This window comes from Paramisgurnus dabryanus, chromosome 9 (genome assembly GCF_030506205.2).
Source record: "Paramisgurnus dabryanus chromosome 9, PD_genome_1.1, whole genome shotgun sequence".
Taxonomy (NCBI): domain Eukaryota; kingdom Metazoa; phylum Chordata; class Actinopteri; order Cypriniformes; family Cobitidae; genus Paramisgurnus; species Paramisgurnus dabryanus.
In genome coordinates, this window is record NC_133345.1 from 13,937,757 (window position 1) to 13,954,322 (window position 16,566).

General features: G+C 44.5%; 1 pseudogene; it reads left to right on the forward strand.

Moving 5' to 3' along the window:
* Window positions 1-3,037: 3,037 nt before the first annotated feature.
* LOC135748557 (uncharacterized) lies at window positions 3,038-15,506 on the forward strand (annotated as a pseudogene).
* Window positions 15,507-16,566: the final 1,060 nt, after the last annotated feature.

Below are 16,566 nucleotides of genomic sequence, written 5' to 3' on the forward strand. Positions count from 1 at the left end.
GGTGTATTCACCGCGGCATTGGTTCATCTCACCCTGTTTTCCCTCAGAGGATCATTTACCCCGTCAGTAAGCAGTGGAACATTTTGTGGTGTTGTGGAATTAATTAACTGTTGTACTATACTCTCTCCCACCGTTCGTTTGTCTGGCCGGAGCCCGAACGTGTGTGGCTTGTCTCCCCAGTGTCTGTGTGTGCTCCTCGTCCTAGCCGTCTGCCTCGGAGTGGCCTTTGCGCCCAGACGTGCCATTGTCTGTTTACATTTATTTTCTGTTAAATAAACATTTTCTGTTATCCGCACTGGGATCCATTTGCCTGTTTTCCCCCACCCTAACAGTACGAACTTGCCATAACTGGATCCCGCGGAAATGGACCTATCCTGGTCTGACTACAGAAGCTGCCAAGCGCATGTCCTGTTCGGCCTCCGGCAGAAGGGGGCCAATGTGAAGGATTTCGCTATGGACTTTTTGAGATCTGCCAAGTACTCCGGCTTCAACGAGGCAGAGTTAAAGGTAATTTTCAACAGCTGCCTCGACAAGCCCCTCACTACGGCAGAGCAAAGAACCCTGAAACCCCTGGGCTTCCCGGATACAGTGGAGTACTTGATGAACCGTGAAGAGCCAGGGGATTCTACTGACACCTCTCATCCTGTCCCTTTGCCTTCCATCCCGGAGGGCTGTGTTGTCGGGGTGATGACCCAGGAGTTCTCTGCGCCCTCCACATCGAGTCCGGTAAGCTCCGCCCTGCCAGTCAGCCTTCGGGGTAAAAGAGAGCGAAGAGTGTCCTGGGAATCTGCATCGGAAGGGTCTTCTACCGAGCCGATCGTTCCCACCACACCACCTCCTGCCATCGCTCTCACTGCACCGCGCCCAAAGAAGAAGAAGAGGAAGAAGGGCTCCTCTGCTCTTCAGCCAGCTGCCACCCCTCAGTCCTCTGATAAGCAGCAGCCTCTGCCTTCGCCGGTGCAGCCTCAGCCAGGGTCTATCCAGCCTGTGACGTCTCCGCAGCCGCCCGCTGCGCTCCCTGTCAATGACCCTGTGTCGTCTCCGCAGCCGCCCGCTGCGCTCCCTGTCATTGATCCTGTGTCATCTCTGCAGCCGCCCGCTGCACCCCCCGTCATTGTCCCTGCCTTGTCTCCGCTGCCGTCCGCAGCCTCCCCTGTCATGATTCCTGTCTCGCCTCCGCAGCCGTCCGCTGCGCCCCCTGTCATTGTCACTGTCTCCATGTCGTCTCCGCCGCCGGACGTGGCGTCCCCCGTCATGGTTCCTGTGTTGTCTCCGCAGATGTCCGCTGCACCCCCTGTCATTGTCCCTGCCTCGTCTCCGCTGCCGGCCGCAGCGCCCCCTGTCATGTTTCCTGTTTCCCCTCAGCCGTTAAACCCTGACCTTGTTGTTCCTGCCTTGCCCCAAGCTGTTTCCTCCCCACGGAACCCTGTTAGGCCTGCCCGGCCTCCACGCACCCAACCCGCAGCTACTCCCCGGGGTCAGAGGTCTCGTCCTGTACCCAGTCCCATCCCTCCTCCTGTGAACGTTGTTGTTCCCCCGCCCCCCCTCCCTTGTTTGTTGTTCTTGTTGTCCCACCCTAACCCTCTAGTTGTTCTGTCTTGTCTTCCCTTGTTGGTGTTTGTCATGTTTTCGTGGGTGTTGTCCAGTGTCCAGTCTGTCTTGTCCTGTGTCTCTCCTTGAGGGCCGCCAGGTGGCGTCCCTTGAGGGGAGGGTCCTGTGAGGACTCTGCCATAATCTGGTTTGGTAATTATATCTAGTTGTGTATGGCAGGGTCCTGACAGTACAATGTTTTGTGTGGGAGAGCGTGGTTTTGATATTGTCATATCAGACCACGGTTTTCCCATGTCTTGTGACTTTTCCCCGCTCCCTTGTATTCTCTTGTCATTATGTGTTATTTTTCCCCGCTCCCTTGCATTTTCCAGTCTTTTATGTCTTGTTTAGTCTAGTGTTCTGTTTTTATGTATGTATATGTGCATGTGGATGTATGTAGGTGTGTATATATGTATATGTATATGTATATATATATGTATATATGTATGTATACATGTGTATATATATGTATGGATGTTATGTGTATATATATGTGTATATTGTATGTATGTGTGTATGTTTTTATATATTTGTATATATTTATATATATAGATATATTTATGGTTTTGTCTTGTGGGTACTGTGGTTGTCTTGTGTTTGTATGTGTTTTACTGGTTCACTTGTGCTTCCCTCACAGGTGTTCCGGTTCAGTGTGATTGCCTCCTCTCGTCTTCCTCACCTGTTGCTTGTTATCCTCTCGTCTGATCTGTGTATTTAGTCCCTGTGTGTCTAGTGTGTCTTTGCAAGCTCGTTTGTCAATGTCAGTACTGTGTATGTACTCGCCCGTTACTAGCTTTGCTAGTTTCTAGTTTAGTCTTGTTGTGTGCTTTTGATACGTCTAGTTTGTTCATTTATTGTTTCCCTTATTCTGTACTCACTGCTGCCCAGGAATCATTCTCTAGATACTGTTTCTGTGATCGCTGACTGTTATAGAGACTGCTTTCTCCATCTTCCTGTTTAAGGACTGCAGTGCTATCTTCCAAGTTGTCCACTGCTCTGCTCTCCTCCTCAGCTCTGACTGCCAGTTGGTTGGGCGCTGTCCAGCGTACCCATTCAGGGCCTGCAGCCGCGGTCCAGCTTGGCTGGTGTATTCACCGCGGCATTGGTTCATCTCACCCTGTTTTCCCTCAGAGGATCATTTACCCCGTCAGTAAGCAGTGGAACATTTTGTGGTGTTGTGGAATTAATTAACTGTTGTACTATACTCTCTCCCACCGTTCGTTTGTCTGGCCGGAGCCCGAACGTGTGTGGCTTGTCTCCCCAGTGTCTGTGTGTGCTCCTCGTCCTAGCCGTCTGCCTCGGAGTGGCCTTTGCGCCCAGACGTGCCATTGTCTGTTTACATTTATTTTCTGTTAAATAAACATTTTCTGTTATCCGCACTGGGATCCATTTGCCTGTTTTCCCCCACCCTAACAGTACGAACTTGCCATAACTGGATCCCGCGGAAATGGACCTATCCTGGTCTGACTACAGAAGCTGCCAAGCGCATGTCCTGTTCGGCCTCCGGCAGAAGGGGGCCAATGTGAAGGATTTCGCTATGGACTTTTTGAGATCTGCCAAGTACTCCGGCTTCAACGAGGCAGAGTTAAAGGTAATTTTCAACAGCTGCCTCGACAAGCCCCTCACTACGGCAGAGCAAAGAACCCTGAAACCCCTGGGCTTCCCGGATACAGTGGAGTACTTGATGAACCGTGAAGAGCCAGGGGATTCTACTGACACCTCTCATCCTGTCCCTTTGCCTTCCATCCCGGAGGGCTGTGTTGTCGGGGTGATGACCCAGGAGTTCTCTGCGCCCTCCACATCGAGTCCGGTAAGCTCCGCCCTGCCAGTCAGCCTTCGGGGTAAAAGAGAGCGAAGAGTGTCCTGGGAATCTGCATCGGAAGGGTCTTCTACCGAGCCGATCGTTCCCACCACACCACCTCCTGCCATCGCTCTCACTGCACCGCGCCCAAAGAAGAAGAAGAGGAAGAAGGGCTCCTCTGCTCTTCAGCCAGCTGCCACCCCTCAGTCCTCTGATAAGCAGCAGCCTCTGCCTTCGCCGGTGCAGCCTCAGCCAGGGTCTATCCAGCCTGTGACGTCTCCGCAGCCGCCCGCTGCGCTCCCTGTCAATGACCCTGTGTCGTCTCCGCAGCCGCCCGCTGCGCTCCCTGTCATTGATCCTGTGTCATCTCTGCAGCCGCCCGCTGCACCCCCCGTCATTGTCCCTGCCTTGTCTCCGCTGCCGTCCGCAGCCTCCCCTGTCATGATTCCTGTCTCGCCTCCGCAGCCGTCCGCTGCGCCCCCTGTCATTGTCACTGTCTCCATGTCGTCTCCGCCGCCGGACGTGGCGTCCCCCGTCATGGTTCCTGTGTTGTCTCCGCAGATGTCCGCTGCACCCCCTGTCATTGTCCCTGCCTCGTCTCCGCTGCCGGCCGCAGCGCCCCCTGTCATGTTTCCTGTTTCCCCTCAGCCGTTAAACCCTGACCTTGTTGTTCCTGCCTTGCCCCAAGCTGTTTCCTCCCCACGGAACCCTGTTAGGCCTGCCCGGCCTCCACGCACCCAACCCGCAGCTACTCCCCGGGGTCAGAGGTCTCGTCCTGTACCCAGTCCCATCCCTCCTCCTGTGAACGTTGTTGTTCCCCCGCCCCCCCTCCCTTGTTTGTTGTTCTTGTTGTCCCACCCTAACCCTCTAGTTGTTCTGTCTTGTCTTCCCTTGTTGGTGTTTGTCATGTTTTCGTGGGTGTTGTCCAGTGTCCAGTCTGTCTTGTCCTGTGTCTCTCCTTGAGGGCCGCCAGGTGGCGTCCCTTGAGGGGAGGGTCCTGTGAGGACTCTGCCATAATCTGGTTTGGTAATTATATCTAGTTGTGTATGGCAGGGTCCTGACAGTACAATGTTTTGTGTGGGAGAGCGTGGTTTTGATATTGTCATATCAGACCACGGTTTTCCCATGTCTTGTGACTTTTCCCCGCTCCCTTGTATTCTCTTGTCATTATGTGTTATTTTTCCCCGCTCCCTTGCATTTTCCAGTCTTTTATGTCTTGTTTAGTCTAGTGTTCTGTTTTTATGTATGTATATGTGCATGTGGATGTATGTAGGTGTGTATATATGTATATGTATATGTATATATATATGTATATATGTATGTATACATGTGTATATATATGTATGGATGTTATGTGTATATATATGTGTATATTGTATGTATGTGTGTATGTTTTTATATATTTGTATATATTTATATATATAGATATATTTATGGTTTTGTCTTGTGGGTACTGTGGTTGTCTTGTGTTTGTATGTGTTTTACTGGTTCACTTGTGCTTCCCTCACAGGTGTTCCGGTTCAGTGTGATTGCCTCCTCTCGTCTTCCTCACCTGTTGCTTGTTATCCTCTCGTCTGATCTGTGTATTTAGTCCCTGTGTGTCTAGTGTGTCTTTGCAAGCTCGTTTGTCAATGTCAGTACTGTGTATGTACTCGCCCGTTACTAGCTTTGCTAGTTTCTAGTTTAGTCTTGTTGTGTGCTTTTGATACGTCTAGTTTGTTCATTTATTGTTTCCCTTATTCTGTACTCACTGCTGCCCAGGAATCATTCTCTAGATACTGTTTCTGTGATCGCTGACTGTTATAGAGACTGCTTTCTCCATCTTCCTGTTTAAGGACTGCAGTGCTATCTTCCAAGTTGTCCACTGCTCTGCTCTCCTCCTCAGCTCTGACTGCCAGTTGGTTGGGCGCTGTCCAGCGTACCCATTCAGGGCCTGCAGCCGCGGTCCAGCTTGGCTGGTGTATTCACCGCGGCATTGGTTCATCTCACCCTGTTTTCCCTCAGAGGATCATTTACCCCGTCAGTAAGCAGTGGAACATTTTGTGGTGTTGTGGAATTAATTAACTGTTGTACTATACTCTCTCCCACCGTTCGTTTGTCTGGCCGGAGCCCGAACGTGTGTGGCTTGTCTCCCCAGTGTCTGTGTGTGCTCCTCGTCCTAGCCGTCTGCCTCGGAGTGGCCTTTGCGCCCAGACGTGCCATTGTCTGTTTACATTTATTTTCTGTTAAATAAACATTTTCTGTTATCCGCACTGGGATCCATTTGCCTGTTTTCCCCCACCCTAACAGCTCGACTGTGCTCGAAATATGTACATTTAACTTTTCCGGCCTCTTATTACTACCTGTCCCAACTTCTTTTGGAATGTGTAGCTGTCATGAAATCCAAAATGAGCCAATATTTGGCATGATATTTCAAAATGTCTCATTTTCAACATTTGATTTGTTATCTATATTGTATTGTGAATAAAATATAAGTTTATGAGATTTGTAAATATTCCATTACTTTTTTACTCACAATTTACAATCACAATTTTACTCACAATTACAGTGTCCCAACTTTTTCTGATTTGGGGTTGTATATTAAAAGAACACTTGGAAGTATACCTGCAGCACACAATAAGTAACCTACTAGTTTACTAAGAGTACACTAACAGAACATTTGCATGTACACTTGAAGTCTATGAAGAACTAATTGTGCACTAGTTGTACACTTAAAGTTGACTACTCTTACACTTATAGTACACTTAGGAGTATACTTTTATATACTAAAAGTGGGCAAATTTAGTCCCAAGCGGTATTCAAGCAGTACAATTACAAGTATACTACTAGAACATAAATGTTAGTACACTTACTACATAAAGTATACTTAAAACTATACTCCAACATTACTTAAGTATACTTAATAAAATGAACTTGAAGTATACTTCTTTTTCATAAGGGATCAGCAACATCTTCTACTTCAAACTTCTTTAACTGTCTGTCTTTTTCCTTTTCAATGGCACTTTAAACAATATTTGCTCTAAACCACTTTCCTTAGGTCTAATATCACACTCGACTCGCCTCATTGTCAGCTACAAATCTGATTTATTGCTTTGTCATCCTCATTCTCTCCATTTGAAACGTTTTGACTTTACTCCTGCCCTGAAACCAAAGGCTCCATCTCAGATTCAGCACCTTGAACTTCACTAAGTTCGTTTGAATTTACAGCTGCAGGCTCTGTTGCCATAGAGCAGGGGTGGGGAATCCTGGGCCCTGGAGGGCCACTGTCCTGCACAGTTTGGTTCCAACCCTAATCAAACTCACTCATTAAGCTTTTCACAAAATAACATAGTTTTGTTCAACATGTTAATTTGTATAAAAGGGTTTACTGATTAACATAGGCTATGTTGTGTTGTTCATTTTCAAGAACTTTCCTTTGTTATGTGAAGGGAGATGTTATGATATAGGTCAGCCAAAAGAGGGCACCAATGAGCTATCCTAGGATGGGGGCAAGAGGGAGTGAAGGAATGCATAATGCTGGGGGTAAGTGAACTGAATAAAAGCTAGTGTTTGACCCATCGCAAGTCTCATTTATTAACATGAAACAGAAGGTACTGTTGACAAAGTTAAAGGACGATTGGATAAGTGGAGGTTTTTACTTCCTAAAATATCCTACAAAGGACGAATCTTGATCATAAACAACCTGGTAGCCTCTGCACTATGGCACCACCTAGCCTGCATAGACCCCAGTTTACGTTTTAACGATAATCCAGTCCATTTTAATTGATTTCTTCTGGGACAGAATGCACTGGGTACCAAAAAGTGTCTTATATCTATCAAAGGATGAAGGATGACTTAGTTTGATACATTTGCAGAGCATAATGGCTGCATTCCATTTACAATATGTGTCATGTGGTATCAAACCAGTAGAGCAGTGTGATTAATGGGTTAACTTTAACTTTATTTTTATTCTGGAAATTGTTATCTTTGTATCTGTTTGCTATGAGTTTTTGATGATTTGCAGTGGATTGGTTTGTTGTATTGTTTGCTGTGATATTGTTGGACAATTAATATGACTGTTTTCCCTCTTTCACGAACTGCAACAACAAATACTGATTGACCTGTGAACCCTAATCATATCAGTGATTTAATTTGCCAGCTGATTAGACTATTCCCAATAAAAGGAGGCTAGATTCCTTACGATGGAGTTGTTCTGGACGGATGGATGCGCCGAGTGCTGCAGCAGATAGGCTTAGAGATCCTGTTTTCCTTCGGTGATTTCGCTGACCGGATCGTTGGTGTTGGTGGAGCCCACTCGTAGTTCCGCAGTGTCAACACTCACAAAAATCTTGACTAAAGGGAAGTGTTTTTTTTCTCCCACACTGCGTGTGTATGTTTTTAGCATTGCGCTAAAGCAGCCCCTTTAGTTGTTGTTGTTTACTTTGTGAAGGTGCCAGATTCGAGGGTTACAGTGGTGCAGCGGATACGGCAGTATTATTGACGAGTCCATATGAAGCACCGAAAAGGAAAGTTGTCTCCCTAGCCAATTGAAACTGTTCTTTCTGACGTTGCCGGTCCGTGAACCGACTGTCCATTGATTTTTTCGATTTCTCCATTGACAGCAGCACTGCGTCATCACGTGATCGATCCGGAGCCGCTGAAGCAAGACATTCTGTGCTGGCAACAGGGAAAACCCGGCACTAAATCCATGCTGGATTGGACTTGGGTATTGTTGTACCCTGGGACAGAACATTGAATAATTCACGGTTTTATTGTTCCTCTGGGCCTTGGAGATGCTATTTTAATACTGTTATTATACATTTTATTTGAAAGAGAAACTAATAAAATCCTATTTTTACATATTTTTTTGTGTCTTTCTCGCTGTGTTGGTGAGGCTGGGAATCTATACTTAGATTTATATTTGACAGACTTTTAACCTGTTACATTAGTGGCGTAGTCCGCAGAGATTCCCTTTCCACACCACACAGTGTAGAATGGCAGATGAAAATGAAGGACAGCCTGAAAGTCTAACAAGTGTAGACATGCTGAGCGAATTAAAGAGACTGTATGGGTGTGTAACACCAGTAGCCCAGCTCCAGGCACAATTTTTTAAATGTCACCAACAGGAAGAGGAGACAGTTTCTGCTTTCATCCTCCGTCTCCTAGAATTATTCTCCACATGGAAAGAGCAGGAACCAATGGGCTCTGCCCAGGACGAGATGACTATTAGAGGCCAGCTTGTCTTGGGCTTGAGGCCTGGTGTGGTGCAACATGAACTTCAGAGGCAGGTGCGTAGAAAACCTACATTGTCCTTTTCTGAGGTGTGTAGCGAAGTGAGAGCATTGGAAGCTGAGCTGAAGATGGAGCCTGTTTGTGCTTCCCGCATTTCGGTGCCACAATTAAATCAATTCATGGTTGCACCTAGCCTAGAATAGTGGAGGGAGACAGTAAGAGCCGCAGTCAGAAAAGAAATTACAGATCAACTTTCTGCTCTTAAAGAAACTTTAACTGATGAGATGAAACGCCAGCTCTCTCCTCAGACTATGGTGCATAGAGACCAGCCCTTATCCCCTTGAGGGGTTGTTCGGGAAGACCGCTATACTGCTCCCCCCAGACGTCACCAGGCTTTGGAGTGGGATGACCGGGGCAGACCAATCTGCAGAGGCTGTGGGAAAGCAGGTTTCATCCAGAGGTACTGTCAACTGAGGAGGGGGCAGTTAAACTGACAGCCCCAACCACCGAGAGCCAGGTGGTTGGGGAGGGGGACCAGGGAAACCACACTAATAAGCAATCCCTGGTAGGAGCGTGTCCAGGAGTTGAAGTTGTTGTTGCGGGAGTACAATTGCCCTGCTTGCTTGATACAGGCTCACAAGTTACATTGTTCAGTGAAACTTTCTTGCAGAAATGGCTGAGTGGAAGGTAAAGAAGCGAAGCCCACAAGATCTGCATTAGCTTTCTCTAAAAGCAGCTAATGGACTACAGATCCCATTTACTGGCTACGCCATTTTGGATTTTTCAGTGGGAGGAGTCACCGTGCCAGGTAAAGGGGTTATTATTGTAAAGGATGAGTGTCTAAGTGCTGAAAGAGGTGTCCTAGGGATGAATGTCATTTCACATTGCTGGAAAGAGCTGTTTCAGGGAGTTCACCCTGGCCTGACTGTCTTTGGTACATCTATGTCACGTGAAGCAAATGGAGAGTGGGAGCGTGCTTTTGCTTTCTGTCAAAAGGTTTCACAGGATGAATCATCTGATGGACATATTGGAGTGGCCAGGTTGACTCGCCAAGACCCAGTCTATTTGCCCCCTAACAGTGAGGTGGTGCCATGGACACACCTTTATGGTGCAGAAACCAGGGCGGATGTATGTGTTTTGGTGGAGGCCCCAGAAAGAAGCTAGCATTTTCCGATCTAATGGCGGATTCATCTGATATATGCTTTTCTGACCTATCCTCACCTGAGCGGGAAGCTGTGGAGGAGTTGTTTCCCGGTTTTAGCAGATCCAAGGCGAGGTACAGCGCCCACTTCACCCTGCCTTCCGACGTCCACAAGCGAGCAACAAACATGCATTCCACGCGATGCAGCTTCACGGACCGTGAACGACATGAAAGCGATCGGGAAGCTGTGGAGGAACCGCTGCCCGGCCTTCGCAGATTCGGCAAGCCAAACATCACCCTGGCCCCAGACGTTCGCAGGCGACCGAGGCATGTCACAACCGAACACCCCACGCAATGCAGCTCCGGGGACCGCGTTCGGGTAAACGAAGACGCCATCGCCCAGCATGAAAGCGGTAAGACTCCGCTTGTTATTGTAACATGTACTACTTGCCACATGTATAGTTTAGCTTCTGCTGTTAGCATAGAGGGGTTTACATGCACTAAGTGTATTGAAGTATTAAGGTTAACTGAGAAGGTTGCTGAACTAGAATCGCGCATCCGAACGCTAGTTGAGGATAGCAAAACCGCTAATGTTACTGTCGCAAATAATCTATCGAGCGAAAAGACTAATGGCTCGGTTCCGACATCAGATGCTAATATAAATATTACAAATACTGTATTGAGCGCGCATAGTGTTTATCAAAATACACATGGCTCGGTTCCGTCATCAGAGTCAAGTCGGCGGTCAAACTGGGTGACTGTTAGGCGGCATAGTCATATAAGGCGTCCTTCTAAGACCCATAACGTAACGACAATTTCTAACAGATTCGATCCCCTAAGGAGTATACCAGCTGAAACACCTTTTAAAAGTGCCCTGGTCATTGGAGATTCTATACTCAGGAACACTAACATTGAGGCACCAAACACCATAGTCGACTGTATACCGGGAGCCAGAACGTCTGACATTAGATCCAAACTTAAAGTGCTGGCTAATGCTAAGCGGAAGTTTTCTAAGATTGTTATTCACGCCGGCATGAATGACACTAGGCTCCGCCAGTCGGAAATCACCAAAGATAATATTAAGGAGATGTGTGAAATTGCAAAAACAATGTCAGACAATGTAATATGCTCTGGTCCCCTCCCCGCCTACCGGGGAGATGAAACACATAGTAGATTAGTGTCTCTCAATGGATGGATGTCAAAGTGGTGCCCTCAGCATAACGTAGGGTTTATAGACAATTGGAAGCATTTCTGGGGAAGACCATTTCTCCTAACCCGAGATGGCCTTCATCCGTCATCGGAAGGAAGTGCTATACTCACTAAAAATCTGATCAATAGTCTTAATTCTGATATAGTATGACTATCCAGGGCCCAGGTCAGGAAACAGACGGATCGGCTTAACCGTCCTTCTGTTAGCTGCCGTGATATGTCAAGATCACATATATCCCAGCACTTCGAGTCAATCTTACCGAAATATCAGCACATTTCAACTGTATCTGTTCCCCGAACATATAAATACAGGGCACCGCTTGTTACATCTGGTACATTCTGATTCAAATAAAATTAGAAAACAATACATTAACAGATGAATCTCGAATCTTAAAATTCGGCCTTCTTAACATTAGATCGCTTACCAATAAAGAACCTATTCTCAATGAAATAATTACAGACCAAAACTTAGATGTACTCTGTTTAACAGAAACCTGGCTTAAAGCAGACGACTACATTAGTTTAAATGAATCCACCCCACAAGACTATTATTATAAACACGAACCTCGATTAAATGGGAAAGGGGGTGGTGTAGCTACAATATACAACACAATGTTTAAAGTAAACCAAAAATCTGAGCTAAAATTTAAATCATTTGAAGTAATGTTGTTAAATATGGAAATAACTGATCGTAACCACAAACAGCTTTCTTTTGCTTTAGCGACAATCTATAGACCACCGGGCCACCATGCAGATTTCCTTAATGAAATAGCAGATTTCCTATCTGAGCTTGTAGTCACTGTAGATAAAGCTCTTATTGTTGGTGATTTTAATGTCCATGTGGACAACCCAAAAGACGCATTAGGACGTGTGTTTATAGATGTTCTAAATTCTCTCAATATTAGACAAAACGTGACAGGGCCAACGCATACTCGTAATCACACATTAGACTTAATTCTGTCACTCGGACTCAATATTAATGACGTCGAAATATCACCTCAGAGTGATGCAGTTTCTGACCATTACCTTGTGTCATACACTGTACTTCTAGATAGGATCACTCAATCTACAACATGCTACCGACTAGCCAGAACAATAATTTCCACCACTAAAGATAGCTTTATTAGCACTCTTCCAGACCTGTCCCAAATGAAACATGTAGCAGATAACTGTGACGATCTAGATATTGAAATAGAAAACCTAAACAATGTCTGTTCTAACACATTGGATGCCGTTGCTCCCATTAAAAAAAAAGAGATTAAAAGAAAAACCACCAGCTCCATGGTATGACCATCACACAGCAGCCCTTAAAAAGGCAGCTAGAAAAATGGAAAGAAATTATAGAAGCACAAAGTTAGAAGTATGGCGCGCAGCATGGAAACAGAGTGTTAAACACTACAGACAGGCTATTAAAACCGCCAGATCTACATATCTTAGCAAGCTTATAAATGAGAATCATAATAACCCTCGTTTCCTCTTTAGCACAGTTGCAAAACTGACAAGAAACAAAGAACAAACAGAAACCAATAGTAAACTTCAACACAATAGTAACGATTTCATGAACTTCTTTTCTAACAAAATTACGGCTATTAGGGAAAACATCGTAACTACCCAAGCAGCCATCACTCTATCCATTAGTTCACTAAACACTAGATTACCATATGAACATTTTGATTCATTTAAACCTACTACAATAGATGAGCTCTCTAAACTAGTCACATCATCCAAATCATCGTCCTGTATATTAGACCCCGTTCCCACAAAACTACTTAAAGAGGTATTCCCTGTAGTGTCAACCCCGGTTCTAAATATCTTTAACTCATCGTTAAAAATAGGATACGTTCCAACAGCTTTCAAGCTAGCAGTTATTAAACCGCTGATTAAAAAACCACAGCTTGATCAGGGAGAGCTTAATAACTTTAGACCAATCTCAAATCTCCCTTTTCTTTCGAAAATATTAGAAAAAGTAGTGGCAAGCCAGTTACGCACATTCTTGACAAATAATAGTACGTATGAAAAGTTCCAATCAGGATTCAGGCCCCACCATAGCACAGAGACAGCGTTGCTTAGAGTTACAAATGACCTCCTATTAACATCCGATCGTGGTGAAATCTCAATTCTTATATTACTAGACCTTAGCGCAGCCTTTGACACAATAGACCACAGAATCCTACTCAATAGACTAGAAAACTATGTTGGTATCAGTGGTCAGGCGTTAGCCTGGTTTAGGTCGTATCTAACCAATCGCTATCACTTTGTTTATGTAAATGAGGAACAGTCATATCACTCCCTGGTTAAATATGGTGTACCGCAGGGATCAGTTTTAGGTCCTATCCTGTTCTCATTATATATGTTACCTCTAGGAGACATTATCAGGAAACATAACATAAGTTTTCACTGCTATGCGGATGATACCCAGCTTTACATTTCCTCACATCCCAGCGAAACCCACACGTTTTCTAAGCTAACAGACTGCATTAGCGATGTTAGTGACTGGATGGCATATAACTTTCTTAAGCTCAACTCCAATAAGACAGAGATGCTTATTATTGAACCGAATCGCTACAAACATAATATGTCAGATTACAAGTTGCACATAGATGGCTGCACTGTGGTACCATCTTCCTCGGTTAGGAACTTAGGTGTGATGTTCGACAGCAATTTATCCTTCGATAGTCATATCGGCAACGTCTGCCGCACAGCATTCTTCCATCTTAGAAATATCTCAAAAATCCGCCATATACTGTCTACATCTGACGCAGAGAAGCTTATCCATGCTTTTATGACCTCTAGAATAGACTATTGTAACTCGCTACTTGGGGGATGCCATGCAAATCAGGTAAACAAGCTGCAGCTAATTCAAAACGCTTCTGCAAGAGTGCTTACTAGATCTAAGAAGTATGACCACATAAGTCCAATTCTAGCATCTTTACACTGGCTACCAGTTAATTATCGCATACAATTTAAAATATCACTTACCACCTACAAAGCCTTAAATGGCCTAGCACCCTCATATCTTAGAGAATTACTATCAGAATACAATCCATCACGTGCACTGCGTTCGCAAAACTCTGGTCTCTTAGTTATCCCTAAAATATCAAAAGTGTCTAAAGGTGGAAGATCCTTTTCCTACTTAGCCCCTAAGCTCTGGAATGATTTACCAACCGTTGTCCGAGAATCAGACACAATAGATACCTTTAAATCTAGACTTAAAACTTTTCTCTTTAACAAGGCATTCACATAATTTGTTTTAGTAATGGTACTCATCTCACAATAGATAGCTTGTACAACCTGATAAATAAATAAACTAAATCCTCATTTTCGTCAACATTTCAAAGCATGGTAAATGCTATTAATAAACTTAAGAAAATGTTTAATCTCTCCTTACTTGTTTACATATTTGCAGCAAACCATGGGCCGAGGCATAAACTTTCAAAAACAAATTTCACGTATAAAATAGAAAAGGCTACATATAAGGAAAAGAAACGCTACTTTGTGCACATACAAACCACAATACAAGGCCAAAACTTCAACACTAGACCAATAAAACCCCGAATCGGGCCATTAATTGCCAAGCGCAGAGGAGTGATTGAAAATTATGTATGGAATTATGTTATCACTTGTTCGGCCCTCCACCTGAGGTTTCTGAGTCGAGTAGGGGAGTACTGTGAAGCCTAGACAGGCATCAGGGAGATGACTGGCGCAGTCACGTCCCCGTCTCCCCTTTACTCCCTTGCTCGTCCGGATTTTAATAAAGCTCGGTGGGTATAGATTTGTGGTGTTAAGCCCACTAGTCGGGGGCGGGACTTCAGTCCTTAAAAGGGCGTCACTGCATCCATTTCCTAAAAACATTCGCCGTCCCGTGCATTTTTCTCGTTCTCCCTAAACCGAACTGTGCAGAGTCTGTCACTGGGATGACGTATCTTCAATACGTATATGTATGTGTGTGTGTATGTATGTATGTATGTATGTATAAGTATATATATATATATATATATGTATGTTTGTGTATATGTACATGTGTATACATATGAATGGCCCCTACGCTAATTGGGTTTTGTTTTTCTTTCTTCATGTCTCGTCCTCGTCTCCGAGGACACTTGAGACAAACAGACCCAGTTCCGGTAAATGTGAAAGTTGGCACACCTCTGACTCACCGGCAGACCGTCAACGTGATGCCCAGCTGATGCATGACCAACGACCACCAGCAGAACCCGCTTTACCTCCGCCTAATCTCCTTAATCGTTTCAATGTATATATAAATATATCTCCCAAGGGTTTTTTCCTCCTAAGACTTTTTTTTACTTCCCCTGCTGAGTCTGGGGTTTTTTTTCTCATAGGGGGTTTTTCAACCCGGGGAGGCAGCCTTCTTGGGCTTTACTTAGCATCCTCTTCTTTACGTTACATTAGCAATACGCACGCTTATAATGTTGATTCATAGCCGCAGCAAATTTAGCTGCTATCGTGTATTATGTTGTGCTATCTGTCGTTTTTTTAAGCTTTCCACTGCTTCTATTACTGTAAAGCTGCTTTGAAACAATCACAAATTGTGAAAAGCGCTATATAAATAAAATTGAATTGAATTGAAAAATTGAAAAGAGATGAGTGGCAGGTGGCCAGGACTGTGACTACTGTGGTGGGAGGACGCCTCCCGATAAGGGTACGTAATCTTAACCCTTACCCCAGTTAAAGTTACCCCTTGCTAATGTCTTCCAAGTCAATCCAAGGCAGATTCGAGGAGAAAGGGACCTTGTTTTGAAGACCTTGGTTTGAAGACCTTGGATCCAGGAGTAGTGGAAGTGGATATCCAGACTAACTATATTAGTACCTAAGCTCAGCATCCAGTTAGCCTGCTGAAAGGTGATGGCTTGACAACAGACCAGCAACAGAAGATGGATTCACTGTTGCAGCGATGGAGAGATATCTTTGCAGTGGACGATGAGGCCTTCGGCCAGACCAACACAGTCCTCCATTCCATACCTGGGCCATTCTACCGAATTCGTGCAAATTGCTGTCCCAGAACCAAAAACCAATTTAAAAAGAATTAATGTAGGAAAATGTTTGATAATAAAAAATATAAGCAAATAGCAATCAAAACCCAAAGTAATATTTGAGGTAGCGGCAGGCTTTATATATAAAATATCATCATTTATATGGTGCTTTCAATTGACAGGTGGTTGTCCCAAACCCCAAGGTCTGAATTTCACCATAGGAAAAAAATATTAAATAATTTTTAAAAAAATTTTATCATTGTTTTAAGAAGTATCATTTTGAATAATTTTGTTAATTAAAACAAAAAATATATTTATTGGATATTTTCAGTAAAAATCATGTAAAAAAACACTGTCCTGCATTTTCACGTCACTACCGAAACATTGCATAGTTTGGTCAATAATATAATAATGCTTTAAGCCACTCCCCTCCATTTTGAACCAGAAACTTTGTCTGTGCCTCTCTCCCTTGTGGTGACATGGTGATTAGATCAGTCCCATGGTTTTGAAGTAAATGTGATCAAAAGTTTGGAAATCAGTGTGTGACTTGATGAATGTCACTACCGATCACCAGTGTTGGGTGTAACTAGTTACAAAGTAACTAGTTACTGTAATAATATTAC